The following is an 18,619-nucleotide window of genomic DNA, read 5'->3' as shown; positions in this document are numbered from 1 at the left end:
TTTTAGGGGCGTTTTCAATAAAACAAAGAAAGCGCACAAAACTTGCAATAATCAGCAGTCGGTAAAGATCGTGGCATCCACTCGTTAAAAAAAAGAAGAAATTCATCATTTCCCCCGAATTCATCCTCGCGTACAAAAGTCTCTTTCTCTCTACCGTAACATTAATATCGCGCAACAATGCAACCCCGTATGAAACCACCCTCTTTCAACCATCCCCGTAGTTCGAATTCTCCAAGCAACGATTCGCCTCGAGCGAAGCGTCGAAGGTTTCAGGAATCTCGACGCGGAATAACGTCGATTTTTTCGTTATGGCATATGTGCGCAGAAATATTCTTTGGTGGATGAAGATGCGGTTACTGATCATTTTACGGTGAATTTATTTTTTAGTATTTTAAGGAGAATTTATAGTTATGTTGTGTTTTGGGGATGTGGAAATTTAGGATTTGGAGGTTTGTTAATAGTTTTGGGGATGTGGAAATTTAGGATTTGGAGGTTTAAGGATTTGGGGATTTAGAGGTTGGAGAAATTTGGGGAATTTGGGGATTTGGGAATTTAAGGATTCAGAAATTAGGAAATTTGGGGATTTAAGGATTTAGAAATTAGGAAATTTGGGGATTTGGGGATTTGGGAATTTAAGGATTCAGAAATTAGGAAATTTGGGGATTTGGGAATTTAAGGATTCGGAAATTTGGGGATTTGAGGATTTGGGGATTTGGGGATTTGGGAATTTAAGGATTCAGAAATTAGGAAATTTGGGGATTTGGGAATTTAAGGATTCGGAAATTTGGGAAATTTGGGGATTTGGGAATTTAAGGATTCAGAAATTTGGGAAATTTGGGGATTTGGGAATTTAAGGATTCAGAAATTAAAAAATTCGGGGATTTGGAAATTTAAGGATTCAGAAATTTGGGAAATTTGGGGATTTGGGAATTTAAGGATTCAGAAATTAAAAAATTTGGGGATTTGGAAATTTAAGGATTCAGAAATTTGGGAAATTTGGGGATTTGGGAATTTAAGGATTCAGAAATTAGGAAATTTGGGGATTTGGGAATTTAAGGATTCAGAAATTGGAAAATTTGGGGATTTGAGAATTTAAGGATTCAGAAATTAGGAAATTTGGGGATTTGGGAATTTAAGGATTCAGAAATTAGGAAATTTGAGGATTTGAGAATTTAAGAATTCAGAAATTAGGAAATTTGGGGATTTGGGAATTTAAGGATTGAGAAATTAGGAAATTAGGGGATTTAGGGATTTAGGAAATTATAAACTTAAGAAGTTAAGACAGGATGATGTTAATACATCAGGTTAAGAATCTCACTTGTAAATTCAGAAAAATTAACAATTTTTTTCATTATAAATAATGAACATAAACTATGATTTGTAAGGCCAATTAAATATCGAAGGAATGTGTCATAAAAATATCATAAAAATTTACTAAAAATCACAATTTGAAAATCATTTTTTAAAGTGTCTTATTTTAGAGGTTAGGTTAGATTAAGACTATAACCTCAAAATTCGAAAACACCTTTCAGATAATTTTCATAATTTCAAGACGTCTTTCATTTTTGAATTAGCTTTACAATCACAATATATAGCATTATATCACTGTTTATGAATCGTGTAGCGGTATATACCTAATTAATTAATCAGAAACAACATTAAGAAACGCGACACAACATAAAAATCTCACGAAACACAATTCGAAGTCTGATTGCGACGCAAGATAATTATCTCCGTCTTAAAGTCGATTATCATCGTCCCCGATGTAAGTAACACTATTCGAAGGTGTAATAAATTCAAAGGAGCAATCAGGAAATACTTAGTACGATCCTCGAAGCGAATGTGCAACGTAATCTCAGCACGCGTGCGTTTATATCCTCGAGTTATAAGTCGTCGTTGTATAAGAAGGAAAAGAAACCAAGAGAAATATCCTTTAAGAGGATATGCGGATAGTGTCGTTGGAAACAATCCGTCTAATTTTCTGCCGTTCGAGGGTCAAGAAGATAATGAATCATAATCGGAAATGGCGGTGGAAATAAATTCCTACGTTCGCTGAATTGCGCAATGAAATTCTACCTGCGTGGGTTATTCTGCTTCAGGTTGAACGCGGTTTTTGTTACTGCTAATTCTGATTGAATAATTAAGGAATTGAAAGTATTGTTATTTACAATACTTATTGTAAATCCCATTTGCAATGCACGCCTCTAAATTCCTAAATGCCTAAATCTCTAAATCCCAAAATTGTCAAATGTCCATATCTCTGAGCTCCCAAACCGTAAAATCTCTGAATCTTCAAATTTCCTAATTTCTGAATCCTTAAATTCCCAAATCTCCAAATCCTCAAATTTCCTAAATCCCTGAATCTCTAAATCTCAAAATTGTCAAATGTCCATACCTTTAAGTCTCCAAACCGTAAAATCTCTGAATCTTCAAATTTCCAAATTTCTGAATCCTTAAATTCCCAAATCCCCAAATCCCCAAATTTCCTAAATCCCTGAATCTCTAAATCCCAAAATTGTCAAATGTCCATATCTCTGAGCCCCCAAACCGTAAAATCTCTGAATCTTCAAATTTCCTAATTTCTGAATCCTTAAATTCCCAAATCCCCAAATCCCCAAATTTCCTAAATCCCTGAATCTCTAAATCCCAAAATTGTCAAATGTCCATACCTTTAAGTCTCCAAACCGTAAAATCTCTGAATCTTCAAATTTCCAAATTTCTGAATCCTTAAATTCCCAAATCCCCAAATCCTCAAATTTCCTAAATCCCTGAATCTCTAAATCCCAAAATTGTCAAATGTCCATATCTCTAAGTCTCCAAACCGTAAAATCTCTGAATCTTCAAATTTCCTAATTTCTGAATTCTTGAATTCCCAAATCCCCAAATTTCCTAAATCTTTCAAGTTTCTAAAATTTTCCAAACTCCAAAATATCTCACTTTAAGAGGTTGATTATAGTAACTCATAAACTTACAATAAAGATTAATGACTAACAAAGGAAAGTGTATATCAGTAAAACTAGAATCAACCAGCTTATTACAAAATTACTACCACAGTCTTTTTTCCCGCGCTATTTCCGTCGATAGCAACCCTTTGACGTGTTTATCGCGGACAAGGGCTCGATCTGGCGTGGTCGTCGGAAATTTATGAGAAACACCGTTTCTCCTTGCTGCGCGGCAATTTGCCATAATCGCAGTGTTCTACGCGTTCCTGGGAGCCTTATGTCGGACAAGCAACAGTAAACATCGATTCCACTTTGTGGAATACCTTGGAGAAAAAATGGCCATCGACATCGATCAAAGGGGATTAAAAATTGATGACAGAGAGATGATCGAGGTAATATTGGAGCTTTGGTTGTTTAAAGGAATTTAGGTTTAAAATTAAGTTGGAGAATGGTGATTTGAAAGAGGGTGAATGGTGGTGGAGATATGAGGGTGAATTATGGCAACTTTATATTTTTTTATAATTATTTATAGAATGTAAAAATTGTATGAATAGTATGTAACATATGGTACACGAACGAATTATTTAGAAAATGTAAGAAATACAAAATTTGTAATAGGGTATTGTATTCAGTCAGCAAATAAACAAAAATAAAAATTTGATAGGATTTATTGAAGTATACTAAAATTCAGATGAAACAGTAAAATTTAATAAAATATAAAGTTTGATAAATTGTAATGAAATTATAAAAATATACTTTCATGAAGTGTAACAAAATTTGATAAAATACATGAAAATTTGGTAAAAGTAAAACTTGATAAAATACAATAAAATACAACAAAATAAAATAAAATAAAATTTGATAGAATATAAGAAAATTTGATAAGAAATAAAACCTAATAAAATACAATAAAATTCAATGAAACTTGACATACACAACGAAAGTCGATAAAATAAAATAAAATAAAATTTGATAGAATATAAGAAAATTTGATAACAAATAAACCCTGATAAAATACAATAAAATTTAATAAAACTTGACAGAAACGACGAAATTTGATAAAGTACAATAAAATATAATAAAATAAAATTTGATAGAATATAAGAAAATTTGATAATAAATAAAACTTGATAAAACACACTAAAATTTGACAGAATACGAAATTCGATAAAATACAATAAAGCACAATAAAACATAATAAAATACAACAAAATTGAATAAAAGCCAATATGTCTCCAATCATAACTACCACAAACACTCCTCAGAATGCCTCCAAAAAAATGTCAAAATCCATCGCCCCTAAAAGAATCATACACCCAAAAAATAAAAGAAAACACTCAGAATTACTCGAGACTCGCTAGGGAAACGAGGCAAGGCGCCGATGGCACAAAAGAAGCCAGTCAGAAATTCCGGGTGAAAAAAGAGGAGCAAGAAACAAAGGGAAAAAAGAGTGACAATAGAGAGTGAGGGAAAAAGAGGAGCTGTTTAAAAAGCGGGCAGAAGAGGAACGCGTTGGACCGCGCGAGTCGAAGAGAAGAGGACGAAGACCGGTCGCAGGTTTGAACGAGAGGAGGCAGCAACACGCGGAGGAGACAGAAAAATCAAGCAACAAAGAGCAACACACGCCGCCGGTGCTGAATATTGCATTCGCAGTTCGTTCGCCGGCTGCGTCGTTTTCGTCGACGACGTCGTCGTGCGTCGCTGTATGAACGTTGCAAACCAGACTCCCTTGTCCGCAAAGTCGCCGCTCTTATTTGCTCGGTTGCAATATGCATGCGAGTGTGGGTATGAATAGAGATGCGACTGCAGATACAGATATCGATACGAGACAATATCGAAACTTCATCGTTGAATGTTGCGATAAGAGAGATGTACTGACGAATTGAGGTATGGAGGTTGTTGAGAATTTTTTATTTTTTTCAATTTTGGGACTTTTGGAGTAGAGTTACTTTTAAGGTACTGGGTTCAGTTATCAAGTTTTATGGTGCAGATGGTAAAATGACGAGATATCAAATTTTCTGTGATTTTCAATTGTGAGGGGTCGAATTTTTAATTCGGGAATTTTTGAGGTTATGAATTTTCTAATTTTTTGTTCTCCAAATTTTACACTCTTCAAATTCCCATATCTTCAAATTTATATATTCCCCAAATTCCCTAGTTCCTTAATTCCTTAGGTCCCGAATTCACTAGCTTCTAAATTCCCTAGTCCCCAAATTCCCTAGCTTCCAAATTCTCGAGTTTACAAATTCCCTAGGTCCCAAATTCCTTAGTTTCCAAATTCCCTAGATTTCAAATTTTCTAGTTTCTAAATCCCCTAGTCCCCAAATTCTTTATTCCCCAATTTCCCTAGCTTCCAAATTCCCTAGTCCCCAAATTCTCTATTCCCCAATTTCCCTAGCTTCCAAATTCCCTAGTCCCCAATTTCCCTAGCTTCCAAATTCTCAAGTTTCCAAATTCCTTAGTCCCTCAATTCCCCAGGTCCCAAATTCCTTAGTTTCCAAACTCCCTAGGTACCAAATTCTCAAGTTTCCAAACTTTCTACTCCCCTAACTCCCTAATTCTCCAATTTTCTATTCTCCCAATTTCCAATTCCCCAAATTTCCTATTCCCATATTCCCTAGACCACAAACGCTCTTTCTCCAAATTTCCTAGTTTCCAAATTTCCTATTCCAATATTTCCTGTATCCCAAACGCTCTATTCCCCAAATTCCCTAGTTCCCAAATCTCCTATTCCAATATTCCCTAGACCCCAAACACTCTATTCCCCAAATTCCGTAGTTCCCAACTTTCCTACTCCAATATTCCCTAGACTCCAAACTCTCTATTCCCCAAATTCCCTAGTCCCCAAATTTCCTAGTCCCCAAATTTCCTAGTCCCCAAATTCCCTATCCCCTTTCTCCATCCCCAAATTTCCACCTCCTTCAACTTCCCAATCTCCAAATTCTAAAATTTCCAAATTCCCTTCCTCCAAATTCTCCCATTCCCAAATTCCTAATTTCCCAAATCCCCAAATTCCCATATTCCTAACCTCAAATTCCCAAAGAGCACAGTCCAGTACTAACAGACTACAGACTCCAGCGCAACCTAAAATTACCACACGATTAATCACCATAATTGCGACAGAATTTATACATCTGGACAACCGCGTACTTGCCGAAACTTCCGGTGCACCGGTTGATCTCGAATCAACTCGAGCTACCGGCGAATCAACGTTAATTAGATTCACGTGTCAGCGTCGAGAGCTCGTCTTCGTGTTGCAGCAACGTTCTAACTTACAGGACACGTTTCCTCGGGAACGGCTCGTTCCCTGTTTCCTTGTGACCCTCCGGGGAAGCCGAGATATACGGCGAAGAGAGGGGAAACGATGGCATCTCGAGCGTTCACGAGGATTATCTCCTCTCGACTTTGGATGCTCTCTCGTTCCTTCTTTCTGATCTTCCGATTGCGGCGCAAGCTCGGAAAAATTAGTCGGATTGTTTGAAACGATGCCTCTCATCCTCTTACCGAGGATTTGTCCTACTTTGTGCTCCTTAAACCTGCCTTCCGACGATACGCATATCTTTGAGAACCTTTACGGAAAAATGGAAACATAGGGTGGATTAACTGAACGGGGACTTTTAAACTCTTTTTTATAACGGGTGTAACTTTCAGTATTATTAACTCTTAATGGGAGTTTTATTGTTCTTTTATGGGATTACAGTTGATGGGGTTGTAGTAGATTTTTAGGCGTTACGTGTAGAACCTGGCAGGGTAGAAGCGAATAATTTAATATTTTACCTATTTGTTTTGTTTTATTGATTTTGATGACTTTGAAATATTATGTCAAGAATAATATTATGTTTTTATGTATGGACAATAAAATATACTGTATGTAATATATGCACTTTTTGGAGGTTATGAATCAAAGAAGTTAGAAGTGAATAATTTAATATTTTGCTTGTTAGCTTCATTTTATTGATTTGGACAACTTTGAAATATTTTGTAAATATTGTGGTTTTATATACACAAGATGTTTGCATGAAATCTACCATATATAATGCATCTACTTTTGGAGGTTATATAGAACCAAAGAGGTTAGAAGTGAATAATTAAATATTTTGCTTATTAGCTTCATTTCTTTGATTTTGACGACTTGAAATATTTTGTCAATATTGTGTTTTTATGTGCACACTATGTTTGCATGAAATGTACCATATGTAATGCATGCACTTTTATAATACATTAATATAGAGGTTATGTACAAGCACAAAAGTGAAGAATGCAGAAAGAAATTTGCAATATAAAAATAAATTATTTGCCTTAATTAAGGTAATGTTAAACAGCTTCAATACAAAAAGTGCTACTTCCGTATGCATTGATCATTTCCATAACTAATATCCTGAGAAAAAAATGAAGAACCTTGAACATAATAAACCTTGCAGATAATAGAACGTTGCTCAAGATTTACATTCCAGAAACAACCTTTTGCAAAATACGTGCATAAAGATATCAAGTGACATTGCCGTTTCACTTGACGAGACCCGAGAGGTCCAACTCCACCTGGAGAATTAACGGTTACTGTATCTCCAGCCTTAATCAGAAACGTTCTCCGAGGTGAGCCCGTGAACAGGTACGAATGGAAGAATATAACAGATAATATCGTTGAAAGATGCCGCGTGACGATTATTGTCAAACATTTCATCGACCAAGTCCCCTCTGGTGGGCTCCTATAAATCCTTTCTCGAAGCTCTCGTCAGGGCTCGCGACTGCTCTCGTATTTCTTCGAGAAATCGACCGATGCCATCAGCCCCGGAAAGAAAAGGCGAAATTAATATTCCAGCGAGTAACTGGTTAAAAATTCGGTGCCAGATGCTGCTGGAACGTGTTCCCGGGAAAAAGTGAGAAATATAGCTCTCATGGAATATTTATTGGGACTGCATATCTTGATTTTTAATTTTCCACGAATTTTCTTTAATTGGGATGCGGTTTTTGTGTGATGCTGGGAATTTTAGATGTTTGAATGAAATAGGGTGGATGTTCGTGGGAATTTGGATGTGATATTTGGGGTTATTATTTGGGATTTTGGGATTATGGAATTCTGGGGGTCTGGAATTTTAGAATTTTGAGATTTTGAGGGTTTGGAATTTTGGAGGTTTGCAAATTTGGAATCTAGGAATTTTGGTAATTTTGAAATTTGGAATTTTGAAATTTTGGAATTTTGGAATTTCGGAATTTTGGAAATTTGGAATTTCGGAATTTTGGAAATTTGGAATTCTGGAATTCGGGAATTTTGGAATTTTGGAATTTCGGAAATTTGGAATTCTGGAATTCTGGAATTTTGGAATTTTGGAATTCTGGAATTCTGGAATTTTGGAATTTGGGAATTTGGGAATTTCGGAATTTCGGAATTTCGGAATTTTGGAATTTCGGAATTTTGGAAATTTGGAATTCTGGAATTTTGGAATTCTGGAATTCTGTAATTCTGTAATTTTGGGGGTCTGCAACTCTAGAATTTTGAAATTTCGGAAATTTCGAAATTTCCACGCGATTCACTTAATCAATCTTTGGAATTTCAAGCCTTAGTTAAATAAAGCTGTAATCCATACTTCTGATTCATATGGATTTATATTCCACCTTCAAGCCATATCATACCTCTAATAATCTTATTATAGACTGCTGCAAATAATCTTCGAGTCTTATTTTTACCGTAACATTCCCACCGTTCGAGAATTTATGTAATCTCTTTAGCATTGTTCGAACAATAACACATAAAGCTAAATATTCGCCTTCTCCAGATCCGTAGTCTGGAATTAATGGCTCTCGATTCTATAACCATACACAATGACTCACGTACTCGTTCACACGTAATTTTAAAAAAAGATCAGTTATATCATAGTTTACCTTGAACTTATCTATACAGATGTTAACTTGTTTCTAATACGAGAATCCAGGGAAATAAGAGTTTTTCGTTGGGATCTTTCGCAAGATGTTTTAGGGGTCAATCATCTCGTCGCACGAATTCGCATGATATTACGCGAACGTTCGGGAAATTGCGTTCATTGAGTTTCACGTAATAATTAGTTGCGAACGGTGGTCAAGAACGGTCTCGAATTGAATTTCCGCCGCGATGGAATAATAACGATATACGTGTACGTTTGTACATGTGGCTTTGACCGCCCTTCAATTGCAATGGGAACTAGCGACTCGTATGACGCTCGTAAACGAGTCGCGTCCGTTTTGTTCGAAACAGGAACTAGCTGGCAGGGAAAAAAAATAAATAAATAACGGCGGTGGGGGTGGAAATGCAGTGATGCAAATGAAAATTTTATTCGTTCGAATTGACGAGCGACGAGGAGAGTGGCCGGAAAATCATCGGCTCAACCGTGAAGTTCCGGTTTCGGTGCTGTTTTAAAGTAACGATATATTGTCGCGAACAGCGTAATCGACGTGTGAATGAAACGCTGCTCTTTCTTTTATTTCACTCTGATTCGCTTTGGTGGATGGACGTTAAGTGTCGAATATTTACGCAATTATTCTCTTTGCCTCTTTCTGCCTTTTTGCTGGAAGTGGCGATATAATGCGTGGCCATGGTTTTCGACAAAATTGTCTGTGTACTGATATTTGCTTTGTTTGCATTTATTTATATTATATTTATTTTTTAAATCAGCGCTGTTCAATTATTTATAATTGTGTAAATTATACATAGTATTATTGAATAAAATAAATTTAAGTATTGTTTAACTACGAAATTTAAATACTAAATATTATAGAAGGTGTTCGGCTACTGGTGGGCATTATTTTAAGGGGTGGTAGCTGTGGTGATTCTGAACAACTTTTTCCTTTACCAAAATGCTGGTTGAAGCTTAGTTTTTCAATTATTAAGGAAAAACACGGAGTGCGAGGATTACGCATGCGCAGACGCGAGAAAGGCAGCTTCGGAAAACGCGTAGTAATCCAGCGTGTGAATATCTAACGCGTAGTAATCCAGCGCGTGGATATTCAACGCGTAGTAATGTAACGCTTGGTAATCCTACGCGTTATAATCCAACGCGTGGTAATGCAACGCGTGGTAATGCAACGCGTGGTAATTCTACGCGTAGTAATCCTACGCGTGGTAATTCAACGCGTAATAATCCAGCGCGTGGTAATCTAACGCATAATAATTCAGCGTGTGGATATCCAATGCGTAGTAATTCAACGCGTAGTAATCCAGCGTGTGGATATCCAACGCGTAGTAATCCAGCGTGTGGATATCCAACGCGTCGTAATCCAGCGCGTGGATATTCAACGCGTAGTAATGCAACGCTTGGTAATCCTACGCGTTATAATCCAACGCGTGGTAATGCAACGCGTGGTAATGCAACGCGTGGTAATGCAACGCGTGGTAATTCTACGCGTAGTAATCCTACGCGTGGTAATTCAACGCGTAATAATTCAGCGCGTGGTAATCTAACGCATAATAATTCAGCGTGTGTATATCCAATGCGTAGTAATTCAACGCGTAGTAATCCAGCGTGTGGATATCCAACGCGTAGTAATCCAGCGCGTGGATATTCAACGCGTAGTAGTCCAACGCGTAGGAATTTAACGCGTGGTAATCTGACGCGTAGTTAACCGATGCGTAGTAATCCAGTGCGTAATAATCCAACGCGTGGTAATCTAACGCGTGGTAATCCAACGCGTAATAATCCAGCGCGTGGTAATCTAACGCGTGTGGATATCCAACGCGTAGTAATCCAGCGTGTGGATATCCAACGCGTAGTAATCCAGCGTGTGGATATCCAACGCGTAGTAGTCTAGCGCGTGGATATTCAACGCGTAGTAATCCAGCGTGTGAATATCCAACGCGTAATCATCCAGCGTGTGGATATCCAACGCATAGTAATCCAGCGCGTGGATATTCAACGCGTACTTTGTATTCAGTGAACTAAATTTTGAATAAATCTGTACAAATTTGATAACAGATCACTGCTAATATTTGACTAAAATCCGAATTATAACAGTATGATAATATAAAATTTGATAAAGAGTGCATTTCCCAAGCCATCGCATAAAGAGAGATCTCGTCGCTAAGAGGGGCGATATTTTACCCCGTCGGTAAGTTCCTTCGGGAATTCGGGGCGCGTATGTTAATGCCGAAACAACCGTGTCCCGTTTCTCACGCAGTCGACTGTCTCATACTTTTTTCGGAGCTTAAAAAGCTTCCGAGGGACCTTTCTTTTCTCACGAAGCCTCTTCCGGGAACGTCTTTTGGAATCCTCGGAAGGTCCCCGGGGCCGTTCTTTATCGCGCCAAAGAAACGGACAGGGTTAAGTGTATCGCGTGATCCTCCCAACAACCTTGTTTATTCTTGTTTTTCGCAAACACCGTCCTACGTACACCTTAATACCGTGCGTTCTTATTTCACGGAATAAGCAGCCGTGTCTCGCTTGGATCTGATCGTTAAAGCTTATCGAGTTTTTGCCAAGCAAGGATTACTCTGTACGATATTACAATTACTTTGTGTTTATTGCCGGATTACGTTAACAAGTTTATTAGTGGGATTAAGGGTCTACTTAAAGGATATGTTATTACTCTGAGGGCGGAGTTGGAAATGTGAAATGTTAACCATTTGTACTTCTATGTGGTTCGACATTTCTCTTGGATTTTATAAATAATTCAGATAAATACATTGGTTGAATATTTTACATGTGTACATATGTATCATTTATTTACTACTTATAATAAATGTATTTGTCACAAACTCCAGTTGTAATTTTATAAGTAATTCAGATAAACACATTGGTTGAATATGTCACATGTGTACATATGTATCATTTATGTACTACTTGTAATAAATATATTTGTCGCAAACTCCAGTTGCAATTTTATAAGTAATTCAGATAAACACATTGGTTGAATATGTCACATGTGTACATATGTATCATTTATGTACTATTTATAATAAATATATTTGTCACAAACTCCAGCTGCAATTTTATTAAGATTCATCTACTTTGTGAATTAAGTCTGACCTCGACCATGACACAAGTTTGGAGTACTACACTTGATAACAAAAAGCTTGACAACAAAAAGTACAGGTGGATCTCTAAAACGTGTCGAACACGTGTAAATCCTTATGCAGAGTGAAAGATAACCCCGTGGATGGAGAGCACTCGAGCCGAACGTTAAGGGTTGGAAGGAAAGAGGGTTATTCCGGTGACAGGTAAGAAAAGAGAAACGAAGAGACGCGTAGATTACGTAAGAGGGAAAAAAGAGTGGATAACCCCTAAAGTGCTGTTGACGTTACGAAAGATAGGACTCTTACTTGAGCGGCATTCGCGGGGTTTGATAACACTGAAACTTCGAGCACCATTTTCCTCTCCAGTTAGGTGGATGCGTGCTCAAAACGAGATGTGTCGTTTGACGGAGTACATCATGTATTTTTCAGAAGAAATCATTTTATCCTTGTTTTGGTTTGTTTAGCATCTCACTTTGGTTATTTTGGACTCGTTTTTGGTGAATCTAAAAGAATTTGATATCTGGGCCATATAACGAGACTGCATCTTGCTACTATTGTATCTCTGCATTTTCTTTATTGTTTCGTATCATTTTTACTGTCAAATAACACAGTATTGAATTTCAAGAGAAATCCCTTGTGTTGTTTCAGTTAGCATTCATCTTTGTTCACTTTAGATTCATTTTTGGTGCATCTAAAAGAATTTGAATTTTTTTGATCAGACATCTAAAATTTTGAGGTTATGATGAAAGGAGTTGTCAAATCGATTTGACATAATATAATACAGAGAATTATTATAATACCCATGACATTATAATCACTCCTAATTGATCGGTATTTGACGTTGATCCCTTCACATTCGTATGATGTGTTGCATTAGTAATTACGTATAATGCACTATTGATTACACATTACCTCCATACATTGGATACATTCAGTAGATTATGCAGTCCAGCGTCTTGCAGGGCGTCTATGAACAGCAAATCATGTAGCATTATCATGAATTAATGAATACATCAATTAGTCAGTGGTCCAGCGACAAGATACAAGTCAAATGTTAATACAATATCCTTATCTTCATGATGCACGCTTCGTATCAATAGTTGTGAGTTGACACCTCATGATGATGGTTTGATTCTTTGACGTCTTTATCTGCGTTTTGTCGTGTTTGTTGAGTTAATGTTGAGGATTCAAGGTTTGTATGGAATGATGTTGTGGTTGTTTGTTTAATTTCGGGGGTGTTTATAAGGAATGTATGATGTGGTTAGTGAGAGTATGAGGGAGGAGGATAAATTTATAAATTAGTAAATTATCGAGTTTTTAAATTTTTAAATTCTTAAATTAATGAGTTCACAAATTTACTAATTCCCAAATTTCCAATATACCAAATTCCCAAATTCTCAAATTCTCAAATTTCCAATCTACCAAATTCCCAAATTCTCAAATTTTCAATTTACCAAATTCCCAAATTCCCAGATTTCCAAATTTCCAAATTTCCAAATTTCCAAATTTCCAAATTTCCAAATTTCCAAATTTCCAATTTACCAAATTTCCAAATTTACTAATTCCCAACCCCCAAATTCCAAATTCCTCTGATTCTCAATCTCCTGTATTTCCTATTCCCCAAATTCCCTGTCTTCCAAATTTCTTATCTTCCAAATTCCCCATTCCCCAAATCTCCTACTCTCCAAATTCCTAATTTCCCAAATTCCTAAATTTTGAATTCCACAAACCCCCAAATACCTAACTCCCCAAATTCCTAAATCTTGAATTCCACAAAGCCCCAAATTTCCAACTCCCCAAATTCCTAAATTTTGATTTCCACAAACTTCCAAATTTCCTACTCCCCAAATTCCTAAATCTTGAGTTCCACAAACCCCCAAATACCTAACTCCCCAGATTCCTAAATCTTGAGTTTCACAACCCCCCAAATTCCCAACTCCCCAAATTCCTAAATTTTGATTTCCACAAACCCCCAAATTCCTAAATCTTGAGTTTCACAAACCCCCAAATACCAAACTTCCCAAATTCCTAAATCTTGAGTTCCACAAACCCCCAAATACCTAACTCCCCAGATTCCTAAATCTTGAGTTTCACAACCCCCCAAATTCCTAAATTTTGATTTCCAGAAACCCCCAAATTTCCTACTCCCCAAATTCCTAAATCTTGAGTTTCACAAACCCCCAAATACCAAACTCCTCAAATTACTAAATCTTGAGTTCCACAAACCCCCAAATACTCCCCAAATCCGTAAATCCCTAAATACACAAACATTCTCACCAACACTCCCCCCACAATAAAACCAAATTCCTTAAAACTCAAACACAAAGAAACCTCTGTTCCTCCCAACACCACCCTGCAAACTTTCGCCCAAACCGAATCGAAAACGTGTCCCAATCGTCAAATAACGTAATCATACGTTAAGAAGTCAGGCCAAATCGACATTCTTGCGTCAGTTCTGTTTAAACAGCAGGACCTAGACATTAGCCAAAGAACGTCTGAGCAAAGAGGAATTGAAAAAATATTCGACAATCAAAACGTTCGTAGCTTCCGGGCTTTTACTGTTCCTGGCTCCGTACGGGGCTATTTCTGGCCACACGAATAAAGCCACTTCTCGAGCGCATTACTCGGTGCCTCGAAAAGAAAGCATGCAGTTAAATGTTCCCTGTGGAGGACAAGATTGGTTCGCTGACAGGTTGCGTGAAGTTATTTGAAAACCCTTTTGGAAATTCTTGGAAACTTTCTGTTTTTCTTTTTGACTGTTCGGAAAATTAGCTCTTTGTACTCGAAGTTAATTTGACTGTTTGCAAACAGCAACTTTAAAACTTAGTTAAAAAGTTAAATGAATTCAGTTGAGGTTATTATTTCTTTACTAATAATTTCCACTGTTGTTTGTTTCACTATGTTTATACATCACACGTGTCATATTATAGAATCAGTTAAGAAATGCTTGTTTCAAATTGTTGTATTAAATAAAATGGTGATTGAGTCACTTCTCGAGCGCAGAGGGTTAAAAGTGATAGTCATTTTTTTGTGGTTCAAAAGAGGCTGCTTTCAACTGATGAGAATTATAATTGGATTACGCGCTACTGTATTGATTTTCATCAAGGCAAAGAATAAATGTGTATACTAATTTATGTTTCGTTATTTATTTTTCAAGCTTTTCATTTTCAATTTTAAATTAAGCACACATATGCTAAGGTTTAGTGTTGAAGTATCTCATACAATTGCTCAATGCGAATTCAGATTATATGCAATATCTTAAATGGAGTTATGAATACACAAGGGGAGGATAAATCATGAGCAAAAAATAGCACTCGACTATGTATGCGTATGTAACAGAATTTGTATTAAAATTCTGAGAGAGGAGACTGTAAAGAGTTAGCAAGTGAAGTACATGTGTCAGTCGAGTCATTTCCATGAAAGTAGATACGCAAAAGTGGGTCCTGAAGGATCCACCAGTGAACATCACTTGGGAGGCATCTTCAGAAACGTTGCACTAGATGCGAGTGCACGCAAAGTGGATTTTAAGAACGATACTCAGAGATCTAGTAGAAACGCTTGCTAGTCGTATACGTAATAGGGAGAAACTCTTCAGTGTCCGTACAAACCACAAATTTGATAAATGTCATATGTCGTTTGTCAAAAATTATTTCTTGCACCAAAAAGGCTAGCTTTGTACTACTTGTTTGAAGATATTTTAGAACTTTTGTATGAATATATTTTGGATACATTTTGAGGTGCGCCTTGAGGTGTGGTCTAATTTCTATATATTTTTGAAGATGTAAGAATTTGAATATTTAGAAACAGGGAGTGTTTTGAAATTTGTTAATTTGGAAGAAGATGTGTTGAAATGTGGAAGCTGGTAAATAGAGGATGTTTTAGAATTCAGAAATATGGAAATAAATTATATTTTAGAACTTGCAAATTTAGAAGTGGAGAATGTTTTGAAATTTGTTGGAACTAGTGATAGTTTGAAACTAGCGGATGTTTCAGATATTTCAAATCTGAAAATTTGGGATGTGAAGAGTGTAATTAGGAAAGTAGAAGATTAAGAAATTTCTTGATTACGAGATGGGAGTAGTTCGGGAATTTGACAATTAGAAGATCTGGAATGATAACAAGTTGGAAATATAAAAATCTAGACAAGTTGGAAATGTAGAAATTTATAATTATAGAAAATTATAAATGCAGAAATCTAGAATTATTAAAATTTTAGAAATTGACACTTGACAATTTGGTTTGAGAAATTTGTAACATGAACAAATTTAAAAATTTGGAAATCTATGGGCAGAAAATTATCTCATGTACATATACATAAATTTAAAAATATGAAAAAATTGCAAAATCTAAAAATTTAGGAATCTAAAATAACAAATAGAAAATTACAACCCCACAAAAATCCATGAGAAACCTAGAACCACAAAATGCAGCAAATGGCTGACAAGGAGCTACCTAACCTCGAAACATCATCAACCGAGTAAATTCCGCAATCATACTGATTGCCCGTCGCAAAATATCGAATTACCTCGAAATCCGTAATGAAGAGTATCTCGTAAAAGATCTCCGAGAGAAACCCCGGGTGTTCGATCGTCCAAACACGCTTTCTCGATCCTCGTAAAACCGTTGGAACCCTCTTTAACCGTCGTTAAACACTGAAATTCCGACGTGTTCTTGGTCGGAAGATTTTCCGTGGCGCGTGCCACGTGTCATTAGTTCGGCTGAACGCGTTTGCTGGAACGAGAGAGAAAAAACGACGAGGAGATCCGATGAACGATGCAATCCGCTCGTAGACGGAGTTAGCAGAGCGTCACTCCATCAGCATACCATTAAGGGATCAAAAGTCTATCTAGCGGGTCTCTACGGTCCGCGGGATCTATTATGGGGGATTGTTTATCGGGTGTTCTAAAAGTACCAGCCGGAGACACGGGAAACCGGAAGTTCGCGGCGTAGTCAGCCGCTGATTGCGTCCACATCGTGTCTATTTATCGGCTCCTCCTTCTTTATCTTCCTTTTCTTCGTCTCCAGTTCCGCGAACGGCGTTCCCGGTTATTTTCTTGCTCACCCGTTCGGTGAAATCGACGTATGTGTTTTCATTCGCACGAAAAAATTTGGGAATTTCTGCTTCTTATCGGGGAGCGTTGATAGCGGGGAATGCTTAATCGTCGGGATTCGTGTTAATGATAGCGACTGCTGTTTAGCGGGAATGGTCTGGTTAATGATAGCGACTGCTGTTTAGCGTGAATGTTCTGGTTAATGATAGCGACTGGATAAGTTTCGTTTATTAGATTAACCGGATTCTGGGGATTTTTTTGTCGTAATGGGAAGTGGTGATATGTGGATTGGCGTGGTTGGGATTCTTGTTTTGCCTGGGTCAGGGATCGTTCTATTAGCAAGTGATAGTTTGGGAATTTGGGAATCGAGATTTGGGAATTTGGGTAATTTCAGTATTTGTGGGTTGATTTTTGAGAATTGGAAGATTCGAGGAATTGGGAATTTTGGTATTTCAGGATTTAATTTCTTTATTTTATTTTTTTGGGTCTATAGGGTAATGTGAATTTGGGAATATTGGAATTTAGAATTCTAGGGATTTAGGAATATAGGGAATTTAGGAACATTCGCATTTGGATATCTAGGGAATTTCGAAACGTACTGATTTGGGGATCTAAGGAATATCAGAACGAATTAATTTGGGGATTTAGGGAATTTCAGAACGCATTGATTTGGGGATTTGGGGAATTTCAGAACGAATTTATTTGGGGATTTAGGGAATTTCAGAACGCATTGATTTGGGGATTTGGGGAATTTCAGAACGTATTTATTTGGGGATTTAGGGAATTTCAGAACGCATTGATTTGGGGATCTAAGGAATTTCAGAACGTATTGATTTGGGGATTTAGGGAATTTCAGAACATATTTATTTGGGGATCTAGGGAATTTCGTAACGTATGGAATAGGGAATCCAGGCAATTTTGCTCAAAGGAATTGGGAAAATAGGAATTTAGAGCTTTAAGAATTTTGGTATTTAGAGAATTAGGGGTGCAAAGATTTGGGTATCTAGGGAATTTTCACTTCAGGATTTAAGTATCCAGGGAATTTTTGGCGTATGTATTGGAAAATCTAGGGAATTTTTACTAGACAAAATTTGGAATTTAGGCTTCAGTAATTTTAGTATTCAAAAAATTGTAGTTATAGTAATTTCACTATCTAGAGAATTAGTCACCTAGGAATGTGATATTCTAAAAATTTTGTAATCCAATTCTATTTCACAATTTTGAAATATAGTAATTTGCAACTCTAAGAAAATTTAGAAATCTAATAATTTAAAATTAAAGTGCAAAAAGATGATTCCAAAATTTGCCAGATTTGATTAGTATGAGTCATTTCTATGAGAAAGAATCGTGTTTCAATATATTTGTAAGAATATCTGAACGCCCTATCGGTGCCACATTATACTAATTATTAGGGAAATTATTTTCAAAGCGGAAACAATCGCGTCTCGGCTACTTGCCTTCGCTAATGTCGTCATTGAAACGGTTGGTGACTGATTGAAACGCCCACTAGACCTAATTCGGTCTGTAACTAATTTCGAACGTACGTGTGCACGTTTTTCTTCCAACCGAGGTCGAGCAATCGAAGCTTCAGTCGAATCGTTCGATAAAAGCACCTTCTTTTAGATCGCTCTAAATCTCAAGATTGA

The 18,619-nt window shown here is 36.7% G+C and overlaps 1 protein-coding gene and 1 long non-coding RNA gene across 8 annotated transcripts in view; one reads left to right on the top strand and one right to left on the bottom strand.

Moving 5' to 3' along the window:
• Ppn (proteoglycan-like sulfated glycoprotein papilin) overlaps positions 1-18,619 on the top strand; it is a 185,354-nt gene that overhangs the window by 72,481 nt on the left and 94,254 nt on the right. The window lies entirely within an intron of this gene.
• Positions 11,624-16,682, bottom strand: LOC105662058 (uncharacterized). Of its 3 annotated transcripts, XR_001095422.2 has the most exons (4): positions 16,448-16,682; positions 12,984-13,071; positions 12,723-12,889; positions 11,624-12,613 (listed from the first exon to the last, which is right to left on the bottom strand). It is a non-coding gene; the product is annotated as an uncharacterized LOC105662058 (long non-coding RNA). The 3 variants fall into 3 exon arrangements; XR_001095421.2 differs by having other exon boundaries at positions 12,723-13,071; XR_001095423.2 differs by having other exon boundaries at positions 12,835-13,071.

This window comes from Megachile rotundata, chromosome 10, assembly GCF_050947335.1.
Source record: "Megachile rotundata isolate GNS110a chromosome 10, iyMegRotu1, whole genome shotgun sequence".
NCBI classification, from domain to species: domain Eukaryota; kingdom Metazoa; phylum Arthropoda; class Insecta; order Hymenoptera; family Megachilidae; genus Megachile; species Megachile rotundata.
This window is presented reverse-complemented; position numbering and strand designations above follow the sequence as displayed.